The sequence below is a fragment of the Theropithecus gelada genome, chromosome 6 (assembly GCF_003255815.1).
Source record: "Theropithecus gelada isolate Dixy chromosome 6, Tgel_1.0, whole genome shotgun sequence".
In the NCBI taxonomy this organism is placed as follows: Eukaryota; Metazoa; Chordata; class Mammalia; order Primates; family Cercopithecidae; genus Theropithecus; species Theropithecus gelada.
Window position 1 is genome coordinate 133,688,068 of NC_037673.1, and position 12,283 is coordinate 133,700,350.

At 44.6% G+C, this 12,283-nt stretch overlaps 1 protein-coding gene across 2 annotated transcripts in view; it reads right to left on the bottom strand.

Moving 5' to 3' along the window:
- SPOCK1 (SPARC (osteonectin), cwcv and kazal like domains proteoglycan 1) overlaps nucleotides 1–12,283 on the bottom strand; it is a 510,364-nt gene that overhangs the window by 326,235 nt on the left and 171,846 nt on the right. The gene's annotated exons all lie outside the window — the stretch shown is intronic.

A 12,283-nucleotide genomic window follows, 5' to 3' on the forward strand; every position in this document is an offset into this window, starting at 1 on the left:
CAGCCAGAGTTCCCCTGAGCTGGAGGCAGCCACGCTATGAGGTTGAGAGAGCCTCAGGTCTCCTTCTTGTGCATGCTCCTTCCAAAACCTCGGGGCAGGCCCTAGCAATGCATTCACAGGGATATATGTTTGCATAAAATGTGCAAAAGTAAGATCTTTTAACAACAATTAGTTAAGACCTCTCTCTTTCTATCTCACCTTGTTCCAGGTAGCACTGGAATCCAGCAAAGGGGTAGGATGTATTCAGGGAGGATTCAGTAGAGTGGACTGTGTAGTTGGTGGTCACTTCTATGTATAGTTAGAATTACTGCTAGTCACCATGGTGTGGAAATGGCTTTCAGGAACTCACAGTAACACTTAAGACATGGGGCCAGAAGTCATGTGACAAGAGGAACACATCGTACAGTGCACAGTACTGGAAGTCCAGGAAAGTGGAGGAGAAACAAGTTCTGAAACCTACAGAGCCAGAATCCAACCTGCGGCACAACCTGCCAGTAATCAGACACGTAAAACCACCACGGGGGTTTGATGCTCATTGCTGCCTGTTTAAAAAGGAAGTTCTCATCCAACAGGAGTGTCTCCGATAATGCACCATGTACAATCACAAATGCTCACGCTTTGTTCCTCTATTTCTGGGTGGGAGTCACATGACACAGAATTAATTAGAGTTCTGTGCTTGAGGGAAGCAGTATTACAAGCAGTGAGCAGGGGACATCTGTGTAGGAAGTTGTGTGTTTTCTTCATCCAGTTATCAAAAATAAAAAACAAATTTCCTCAGCCATGCTAGAGGAAAGACTGAATTAACTTTTCAATCTCTCAGTAGAGGAAGGTTACAAAATTGACGTCATATAAAGATACAACCAAAAAGTATACAGCAAAAAACATAACATACGGGGAAATTTTATTATAAAGGTGTGTTGGGCAGTTAATTCACAATGTAAATCTGTTTTTTTGGTTTTTTTTTCAGACTGGACCATGTTTGTAATGTGCATAAGCTTTTTAAAGTTTATAATTTTGTGATTATTTATCAGCCTAAACAATACATAATTTTACTCCTAACTGTGGATATATAATTATGTGGGGATTTTTTATAAAGAAGGCCACTATGTCATACAAGCTTTAGGCCCAAAAAAATCTGGGTGCACCCATGTTTGAACGACTGCAATCTCTGTGCTTACTGCTCTCTCTGGAAAATCCAGTGGTCTTAGAATGCACTAAGCACACACAGAACCCTCTGGCAGGCCCATCCTGGTATCAAACTCCACCCTTACCCAACTCTAGTCCTTGCTAGTTGTTTAACCTATTTGAGCCTCAATGCCCTTGCCTGTAAAATGAGGATTGTTTATATGGTGGTGTACATATCCAATCCCCAATAAATATTTGTTAAGTTTCCACACAGTAGGAGATAAAGATACAATTATGTGCAAAAGCAAGACATGATCTTTATTCTCATGGGACAAAGCTGGAGGCAGGCCTTTGCCAATGGAAAAGCCCGGCCACTTAACTGCTGTCTCCAAAATCATTTCTAACTACCAAACATACATACACACAAGCCACAATGGCACAGTTTTGAAATTTACCTATTTTTCTCCAAGAACTATTTATGCTCTCAGCCAGGGAGAAAAAACACAGCCCCACCATACAGCTAAGGCTCTCAGCCAACACACTCTGCCACACCGTCCTGAGCCAATTCAATTCTGATGCACTATGCTGAAGCTTCTCTTCTCACCATTTATTTTGTGTTCTGGTACACGGTTTTTACCCATTGTGGGTAACACTCATAATGGTTTGCAAAAGTTGTCTAGCAATGGAAGAATCTGGCACATGATGCTAAAATGCCAGTTTCCCAGATAAAAACCTACAGAACATAGAGCAAAGGCGAGCAGTCTTTTAGTCATTGGGGACCACCCTGGTGACTTAGAGAGGACATCATAAAAACTGCTGCAGCCTGGATGGACTGCCCTGCAGCTGTCAGAAATTGGGAGTATAATAGCCAAAGATGGATGCCTGACATGGGACTTTGCCTGGAAGGGTGACTGCCAACATCTGAAGACTAGAATGCTGCGCTGCAGAGGCTCAAGTGTCATGACCTTGCATAGTGCTGACTCAGTGAGCACCTTTGTTTCCAGGAACACATCCTACACTAAACCAGGTATGCATTTCCATAATGACAAAACAAGGTAAATGTCCAAAAGAAATGAACGTGATGCTATGAGCCATGAAGATTAAAATGATGATATACACAAAGGGCTGAGCACAGTGCCTGGCAGTTAGTAAATGCTCAATAAACAGCAGGTGTTGTTAGTGTTCCTATTATCTCCCCTATTGAACTTTACTATAGAGCAGGAGCCATGTCCTATAGTTCTTTGTGTTCCCAACTGGACTTCAGTCAGTGTAGGGCACACAAAAGTATAAAAAGACATCTCATTAATTCTACCAAGATTTTTCAAACACACAAAAAGCCTTTGGACTAAGTTGACTGATTCTCATCCTTACCAGTCATCTGCCTGTTTGATCTCAGAACAATTCCTGGCTCTGCCTCTGCTCTGTATCAGAGACAAAAGCATTTCTCATACTTCTTTGACCTCTGGCTGCAGAAAGGCAGCTTTGTCCAGTGGGAGGCCCAGATGGAATGTTGGGAGGTAGGAAACCAGAAGCCAGGGCATTTCTCCCCAGCTTGCCCTGCTTTGAGGGGCACCTCAGCAGTGAGAGAGCAGGGCCATGCATCTCTCCCAGGGCCCCGGTTCCAGAGGACAGTGCATCTGCGGTTCCAGCTCCTACCAGAAGGCCCTGGCTCCTGGCCTCTGGTATTGTCACTGCCTCCTCCCATGTGACCCCTAGCCCAGGGGTGGTAGCAATTTCTTGCTGCTCTCAGTTCTTTCATCTCCTGTGTAACCAATTCCTGGTATAAAATATTCTCCATTTAAAACATCTAATGTGGGCTGGGTGCACTGGCTCAAGCCTGTAATCCCAGCTCTTTGGGAGGCCGAGATGGGTGGATCACGAGGTCAGGAGATCAAGACCATCCTGGCTAACCCGGTGAAACCCCGTCTCTACTAAAAAATACAAAAAACTAGCCGGGTGAGGTGGTGGTTGCTGTAGTCCCAGCCACTCGGGAGGCTGAGGCAGGAGAATGGTGTAAACCCGGGAGGCTGAGATCCCGCCACTGCATTCCAGCCTGGGCGACACAGCCAGACTCCGTCTCAAAATCAACAACAACAACAAAAACATCTAATGTGATCCTGATTGGATCCTGACAGAGACACCATCTAAAGAAGAATTTTTATACAACCATCCTATGGAGTACTCAGCAGCCATTAGAAACAATGATACATAGCTAAACATACTGATGTATAAAGATGACTGAGGGTTATGGTGAAGAGAACCAGAAGACAGTGAAACAGTGCTATACCCAGAGAGCAGATGTTGAGAAGTATGCACATTTACACACTTAAAAAAATGACTGGAGAAATATACATAACATTTTGACTGTGGTTACCTCCAGGTGGCGAGATGCTGGATTTTTTTTTCCCCCTTCTTTGTGCTTTTCTAAAGAGTTTGATTCTTCTGTAATGAGCGGGAATTGCTGTCATATCAGGACAAAAAAAATAAAGGCCCATTGCATTTTGGGGAAAAAGTCATCTAAAAGTAGATAGAGCTTTGATGTGAAGTGAAGGATGCATACATCATCGCCATCTTTCTTTCTCCTCTGCAACACTGAGAGATTCCTAAGGGGCACAGCTTTCCAAACCGGTTCCCAGCACAAGGAAAGAGGCAGCAGAGAGCCCACAGGAAAAGTGTGTGGATAAGAAGAAGGGCAAAGAGTTCCTGGAATTCCTGCTCAGGGTCCCAGATGCCAGGCACCTCCTCAGTGGGCTCCTCTTGGCCACCACAGCCTGGTCTCCAGGTCTTTGTCCTCACCACCTGCTTCAGGAGCCCCCTCCAGCTCCCTAGGAACCAAACCAAACCTCCCGTCCTCCTGAAGCCTTGCCCACCTTCTCAGCCAGGCACTGGTATTCTCCACCTAGTGCCTGCTCCCTTCCTCTTGGGACATGCACTAAACACAACCTATGTGTCTGGTGAGTACTTTGATCCTCTGTCATGGGTTAAGTGTGCTGTAACCTGATTCTCACTCACCGTAATTATCTGTTAATAACAAACTCAAAAACGAGCCCAAATCCTGGTCCTGCCACGTAAAATCCGTGTGTATGTGTGCAGATTACTTATCTTCACTGAGCTCTGAGTTAAGGCTACAGACACTTATCACATAGAATGATCCTGAGGATTAAATAAGAAAGTATCTATGAAGCTCCCAGTATCATGCCTCCCAAGTAGCAGGTGCCCAAACAGTGAGTATCCCCCATTCAATTTATAGGTTCTACTTTCCCAAGAGGGTCTGACATATCCCATGTCATAGGCATTCTGTAAATAGTTGTTACTTAATGTCTCTTTTTCCACATATACATCATTAATCTAGTCACCAAGGACCCCACTCAAAAATGCTTGCCTCTTTGTATAATAACTCCCGAGGCACAAGAGTCTAAAGAGAACATAGACTTTTAAGCCAGGATCCTGTGATTCTTCCAATTCAGGTGGCACCACTCACTAGCTGTATGTCTCAGCCAAGTTACTGAGCCTCTCTGAGCCAGTTCTGTAGGATAGAAAAGACATTACCTTCCTCAAAAGGAGTCTTATAAGGATAAAATGAGAAAACGTATGCACAAAGTGCTTAACACAGCTCCCAGCATGGGCAGTCTCTATAAATATAAGTTCCTGTCTCTCCCATTTAAATGAATGGCACCAAGCTTTTCTGAGCTCAGGAAAAAAGCAAGCAGACCTGGCTGTAATTATAAACACCACAGCATAATGGCATCCAGGTGGAACCATGCTAGTGTCGTCCTCATTTAAGAATTTTATATCGTCTACTGATTTATTAGCCATAAGAAGCCATTCCCCAGAGGAGACTACAGTTGAAATAATTGTTTTGAAGAAAGTAGGGTGGATCAACATGCCAGAATCATTAATCATCAAAATAGCAACATATATTTGATGAGCTGGCCTCTGCGGAGCTTGCTTTCTGTGACGAAAGAATTTGCACAAAAATCTCCAGCCCTGTCATCCAACAACTCATTGGCATTTTTCCTATATCTGCCCTGTTCCACTCAAACAGAGTGGGAATCTGCAACTGAAAATGACAGTTTCAATGGAAGATGGACCTCATCATTAATTGCTGCAAAGCTGCAAGGGTTTAATGCAGTTATTAATGAATTAATAATTTGGAGAACATTTACTGGCTATTTTCTACTGAATAACATCCATGTAAAACTGCAAAAGCTACCCAGGAAATGAGAAGCTATGATGCTCAACAGAAGAAAAAGCTACCTCCCCCAGATGCAGGTAACACACAACTTTAAAATTGACTCTCATGAGAAAGGAACAGAAAGACTGCTCAAGTCCCTAACATAGGCACCCTCTGTGAGAGAACAGGCTTTGGGGAACCCTTCTCTCATTCAAGAGCAAACCTCCTACAGGCCAGTCTGAAAATCTATGCTGTTTTCCTCTTAAAAAGCACACGTTTCCAAATGGGTACTAGGAGCTCGGGCCACAAGGTAGAGCCTCTAAGTGTTGGTTTAACAAACAGAGATAATCCAAAAGGGACAAATACAAAGTCGTCTCTTTTCCCCCTTGGCTTCAGAATGTCATGCTTTAATTTTAACCAGAACAAAAGTACAGATCCCAGGAAAAAAAAGATGAATCTTCCAGCCACCTACTATGTGCTAAGCACCTCCCTACATTCTCTTGAGGGGCGGGAAGGAGGGTGACTGTAAATTTGTGTCTGTTCCCAAGCCACCATGCTAATGTTTGGTTTTCAATCTGGACTACATATTAAAACCACCTGGAGAGTATTAAAACTTACCGCTGTCTTGGATACCTTACAAATGTTCTTCTTCCATAATTACAACAAGCATGTATAACAGATAAGGTTATTCCCACTCTGCTGAACCTCGGTTTCTTCATCTGCGAGCATAAGTAATGTGTCCAACGTAATTTTAAATACTTTCAAACTACTCCGCTCTTTTCCTTCAGTCTAACCTTTACACACACATAAGCACACGTGTACGCTTTTATTGACTTTTCTTCTTTTGATAAATACCATGTATACACTGAAAAATATATAAATATGTAAAAATTTTAAAATAATCACCTGAAAGCAGAACTCCTAGGAAGAATCACTGTTAACATTTTGATGTCTGCCTAGTCAGTCTTTTTGTATCTTGTTTTCTAATTATGAGAGAATAGGATAAGTCTGTACCTAGTCCTTTGTAACCTGCTTTTTACACTTAATAAAGCATGAACTTTGCTTCACATCATTAAATATTCTACAGCATCATTTTAGTGGCTGCCTAGCATCACAGTGTATGCCTATGCCCTAATTTACTTAGCTCGCCTGAATTAATTAGGCTTTACTGTCTGACAAAAGTTAGTCTTCCATTTCTATCCCCAAACTAGAAAAATCAAGTACCCAGGTATTTGAAAATGTGGAGACACTTTCATTCCTTGGCACGTAGCTCTATTAATATGCCAATTGTTTCAGATACTTCTTTTTCAAAGAGATCCTAGACACATCTCTTTTCAAAAAAAATGCCTGGAAACCCCCTAGGGGATGGCTCAATATTCAAACTCAACTCCCTTAAATCCCTAGCAGCAGAGCTGGCCTGAAAGAGCTTACCACGCCTGGTCCCAGGCACCCTGCTGTCAGGTGAGGTGGAGAGGGAAGGGATGTCACAGGTTCCAGACTCCAGGGTCTGGCCCAGGCTTGGGACCTCAGAGGATCACAGATTTGCCTGATCTCATCCCCACAGCACTCAAATGAAAGAGACCTCCTCCAGGAGGGTTGGAGAATAAAGCAAAAAATCGCTGAGGCCTTCAGGAAAACCATGCCATAAACAGTCAAAACCCTTTGTCACCACACCAGTGAGGAAGGCCCAGAATTTTTGTTGTTTTATTTTATTTTTTATCTTTTTGTTTTGTTTTCTCTCAATTTAAATTCAGATGCTGGGTTATACATTATATTATTCCAAGAAGTGCCAATGTAGGAGCCCACAGCTGTCAGGAATCTGGGGTGGTTTAGGTTGGAATGTGTGCTCTTTCAGGAGCAGCAGGCCCACCCTTCAAGCACACAGTGAGTAGGGTACAGTGGGCACAAAAGCACCCACAGGGGCTGTGTGTAGAGGTTCTGAGAAGAGATGCTCTCTCTGCCCTAAAATCCTACTTCCATCTCTCTCCCACCATCCCCATCTGGTAAACTGTCCACCAGCAGGAGATTCCTTTGTGTTAGGAGGACTTCTTTGAAGACTAAATGCCCCTGGAGGAGGAATGCCCACTTCTGCATGGATCTGAAGGATGACAGCTACCACCAGACCACAGTAAACCGGAGACAGGCCCTTTTCCTACTGTCAGGTAAACATGAATCCCAACCAGGAGCATCCTGGGTTGCTGTCTTCCCCTTGCAGCTCCTACAGAAAAAGGAAGGCTGGACCCAGGAGGAGAACACAATGCCACCTACTTGGGGTAACAGAGGGTGGGGTTAAGTTACCTGGACCAAAATGTGTCCCTACCATCCATTCCCAACAGTGCCTGAAATTCCCACAGCTAGAGTCTCTCCTGAGAGCCCTGTGGAGATGTGTGTGTTTTAATAAACATAAAGCATTATACTTTTGGAGTAACACATAAACCAGTCCCTGCTATACTCATTAATCCTATTAGCCTTATTGATAGGACACTACAATCATTTAGTTGGAAGTAGGGATGAGGTGTGGGCACAGAAGAGGCAGACACTGACAGGACAACAAGACTAAAGAGAGGAAAAGTAAAGCCCAGCATCTTGCTGCAGAAAGTGTCTTACCTGCTGCAAGGGGTAGTCTCAGGAAATCATCAGGACACAGGCCGGGCACCTGGGACACCCACCCAAAGGAAGGACACCAACAGCCCCAGAATGGATCCGTAGGAGAGTCACAGGCTCCAGCCTCCCTCCTACCTCCTCTTAAAATGAACCTGACCCCATTCTTCTAAGCTACCAGAACATATTGCTACTTTGCACAAATATAGATGCTCTGGGGAAAACAATCATCCAAGTCTATCCAAGCTACAACCCACTGCTTGGCCAGGAGGCCACCCTACCCTACCCAGCTGCTACCTATAGTTCTTCCAGAGCTCCTTGGACCAAGGGCATTTACAGAGGCATTGAAGTCTTGCACGACAGGAAAAGGAACCATTTTCCTACCTAGCTCTTTCTGATCATATACTGCAAGGCTCCACATCCTGGGGGAAATGAAGAACCCCCTTATAAATGCTTCCCACAGAAGACAGCAGCAGCGAACTGACAGACTCTCACAACAGGGAGATAAGGAGACTGGCTAGAGCCTGCTTTTTGTGTTCCCAGATGGTCCTGCACCACACCCACCTGCAGACATCCAAGCTCTCCTCCCATCACCCTCTCAGAGCTCCTTGTCTCTAGATCATCTCAATTCAGTTTGGCCTCAAGCTCTGAGCTCTATCCTGTAGGCTTTCCTGCCCAAGGGCTTTATCTCAGTTAACCCTCCATTTCTCCCCAGCCTGACAGCCTCTGAGGACAAGCAGTGCCCATCTCATTTCCTTTCCTTGGCTCATTTTAATTAACAAGGCAACCAGGCACATCACTGCTCATCAGTGAATAAGGACCAGAAAACATCATTCTCTCACATGATACTGGACAATTCTTACTTTCTAGTATCAGTTCAAAGGTCTCCAAACTCCAGCCCCACAAACGCTACCACCTCTGCACTCTAGTACCTCCACCAGCTTCCATGGGCTTGATTTACAAGTGATACATGATTCCATAGAAAGAAGACAGGACTTGGCACCTAACAAACCTGCACTGCAACCCCAGTCCTTCCAATGACAAGCTTTCTGAGTCTTATTTTCCTCACCTGTACAACAGAGATAATAAAACCTGCTTTGGGGATTTTTAAAAAATTAATTAGCAATGCCATCTATAAAGCACCCAGCAGAGTGCCAGGAACACACTGTTCTCTATGAAAAGTAGCCAGTATCAGTATTTGTCACGTGTCTGTTGTTTATCCACAGCTACAGTCCTTAGCTATTGGTTTACTGCCTGGCTCTATTTAAGAGGACATATGGGATCCTGCCATATTTAAAGGTTTTGGAGCACATGGACCACGTTTTCCATGTTCTCTTTATTCCTCCACTGCCTCTCATCCTGAGCTCAGCACCAAGTAGGTGCTCCATAAATTAGGCTCTCAGGACAACCCCAGCCATTTCCATGTCTTTAATTGGCTTTACTGAGATAGTAGCATTTAAAACTGTCTGTCCACCTACATGCACCACCAGTTCAGTTTAAATACCCAGCAGAAATGAGTTGTCTTCAGGAACATTTGAAAGAGTTGCTGTATGCACCAAAGCCAGCTTCAGTATGCACCAAATCCTGTAGCTTCTCTAAAATAGGAACCCTCACCTGTCTGCTCACCCCTGCCAATCCCCACAGGTCCCTACTCTCCTCTACCTGAGTTTATCAATGACCTGATGTAGCTCTGACAGAGAAAAAAAAAAGGCAAAAGCTAGAACCAGAACCACGTCAATGAATAGTTTCACTGTCTTAGCTAAAAATCCATCTTCTTCCACTAGGAAGCCTTCCAAGATTCACCATGGACAGAACTCAACACTAATCCTCAGTGTCTCTCTGCATTTCATATTCTATGGGGCTGTACTCCATGGAACTGTAATTCCCTCTCCATCTCATCTGTCATTCTCATGAGGCTATGAGTTCCAAGGAGCTGTCTTCCACCCTGAACCACGTATGGCGATGGGTATAGTACAGGTTCAGCAAACTTTTGGTGAATAACTTAGCAGCCTTGTGAAGCAAATTTGGCATCCCATCCCCCCCGCCACGCCCCACTATCTCCACTTTGATACATGAGAAACAGTAGCTAAGAGCAACTGAGCACTTTACCTTCTATGCCTCTGTTTTACACAGGAGAGAAAGGAGACCTCCATGCCAGGACACTTGCCACCAGAGCACATCGAGTGGCCTCCTGCTGCACTGATGGCTCAAGGCTCTCACAAACACCTCTTTGAGATCATTTCATGATCATTATTTGCCATCTTCTCCTCTGGACAGTTAGCTTCCTGAGACTAGGCACAGTGTCTGTCTCCTCCCGCTGTGTCCAGCACTAGCAAGGCGACCGGGCTGTAGGTTCCCATGAAGATCTGCTGAAATGATATAGACAACTCATCCATCCCTCTCTGTTTCTCGGACTTCATGGTGCCTATGAATCCCCAGGAGATCTTGTTAAAATACAGATTTTGACTCAGTAGGTCCTGGGCAGGGTGGGGGGTTGGGGGGCGGGGTGCTGGAGACTCAGCCTTTCCGATGGCTCCCAGGTTATGCCAGGGCCACTGGAAAGCAGACTGCCTTCTGAGAGGCGAGCTGCTAGTTGTTGAAGGCTTGGCTGGTAGTCCACTTGTGCTATGACAAAATACCTGAGACTTGGGTCATTTATAAAGGACAGAAACTCGTATCTCACAGTTCTGGAAGCTGGGAAATCCAAGATCGAAGTGATAACCTTTGGCATCCAAGGAGGGATGTACCGTCCAGAGGGGAGGAACACTGTGTGCTCACATGGTGGAAGGACTAAGAGCCAAATATTGCTGTGTGAAGCCTCTTTTATAAGAGTCATAATCCTGTTCATGAAGGAAGGTGCCCTCAAATCACCTCTCAAAGGACCCACCTCTGAATGCTATCCAATGAGCAACACCCGAATTTTGGAGGCGATGCAATCAAACCACAGCGACTAGCTAGAGACAATCCTCTTATTTTCAATAAAGAACTTTGTCTTTCCTGAGCACTTGGAGTTGTCCTTTCTTTCAGCTATGACGTGAGCCCTCCCTCTTGGTCCTTGATGTCATGTGATTCAAGGAATTCAGAGCAAAGTTTCAGCCCTGAAGAGCTAAAGCTGAGAGCTAGAGAACCTGCCAGTTTGAATCCTCTCTCTGCTAGCTTCCAGGCCCACACCCAGGGCTTATGGCTCACAGTTTATTATTGACAACCTGGCCTTGGCAGCAGGAGCATTTTTGGATGCCTTTACTTTTAAATCCCTGGAATTCAGAACTGTACAAGTTAAACCTTATTCTAACTACTTTTTTCCCTGCAGTTTTCATCTCTAGCTCCTCTGCCCTCTGAATATTTCATTCATGCCCAGGACAGAGTCTTAAATTGCAGGAAACCAGAATTCTGCAGATCAATTAGCCTAACTCACAACATGTCATTTTTCTTATTTAACAATTAGAATAACACCGTTTCTGTGTTCAGCGTGGGCCCACTGGAGAACAAATCTACCTGCCTTTGGAGGAGATTCATTTAAGAACCAGAGTCCCCATGGTGCCTCACCATCTAAGAAGGGTGAACCTGTGAATCCTTCTGAGGATTACTCTTTTTTCCAAGCTGATAAGAGCTCTGAATGGCCACTCAGCTAGGAAGATCAAGCAGCCTACCTTCTTCCAAGGGCCTCTGGGCACAGCATGGCTGCTCCTTAATTTTACTGCTTGACTGAGGCAGAGGAACATGTCTTTTGGCAGAGGTGAGTGCGGGTATCCTGGGGGAGAGTTTCTGGTCACCAACTACAGCCCTTGTCTCCCTCCCCAGTTTTCACTACAGCTATGTAAGCACAGAGGGCTTTGTAAGAAATGTTCAGTCAAGAAGCAGAAAGAGCCTCTGCTTTTAGGTCCTACAGTGAAATTGCTGGAAGCCTTTTCTTCCTTGTTCCTCCTATCTCCTGGCCATGGAGTAAGGGTGGTGAGATCTGGTGGTCTCTAACCTTCAGGGGCTCCAGGGGATTCGTCCCTGACCTATATTGTTGCTGTTTTTGTGCAATCCTGGACACTGGAGAGAACATGGGCTTCAGCAGATCAGGAATAAGTGAGTTTCAGGAAAGGATGGAGGGAAGCTCCAGTCAGATGGGAATGTTTAAAAACAAAACTGAAATTCTAATGGTGTATACAGCATAGTTAAAACATCCTTGTCAAAAAAACCTCTTGGACACACCCTGTTTCAGGAAATGGAGGCTCAGCTCAGCAGGTACCGTTCTTCACCATGTCTGACAAGTCAACTCTACAGGTCAACAGGTTGAAGAAAAATCTGGCATCCACAAAAATAAAACATTACTGCAAGGCCACCTCCTTCCTCCAGAATGTGATGTATTCATGACAAAAGAGAGAATTCACTAAC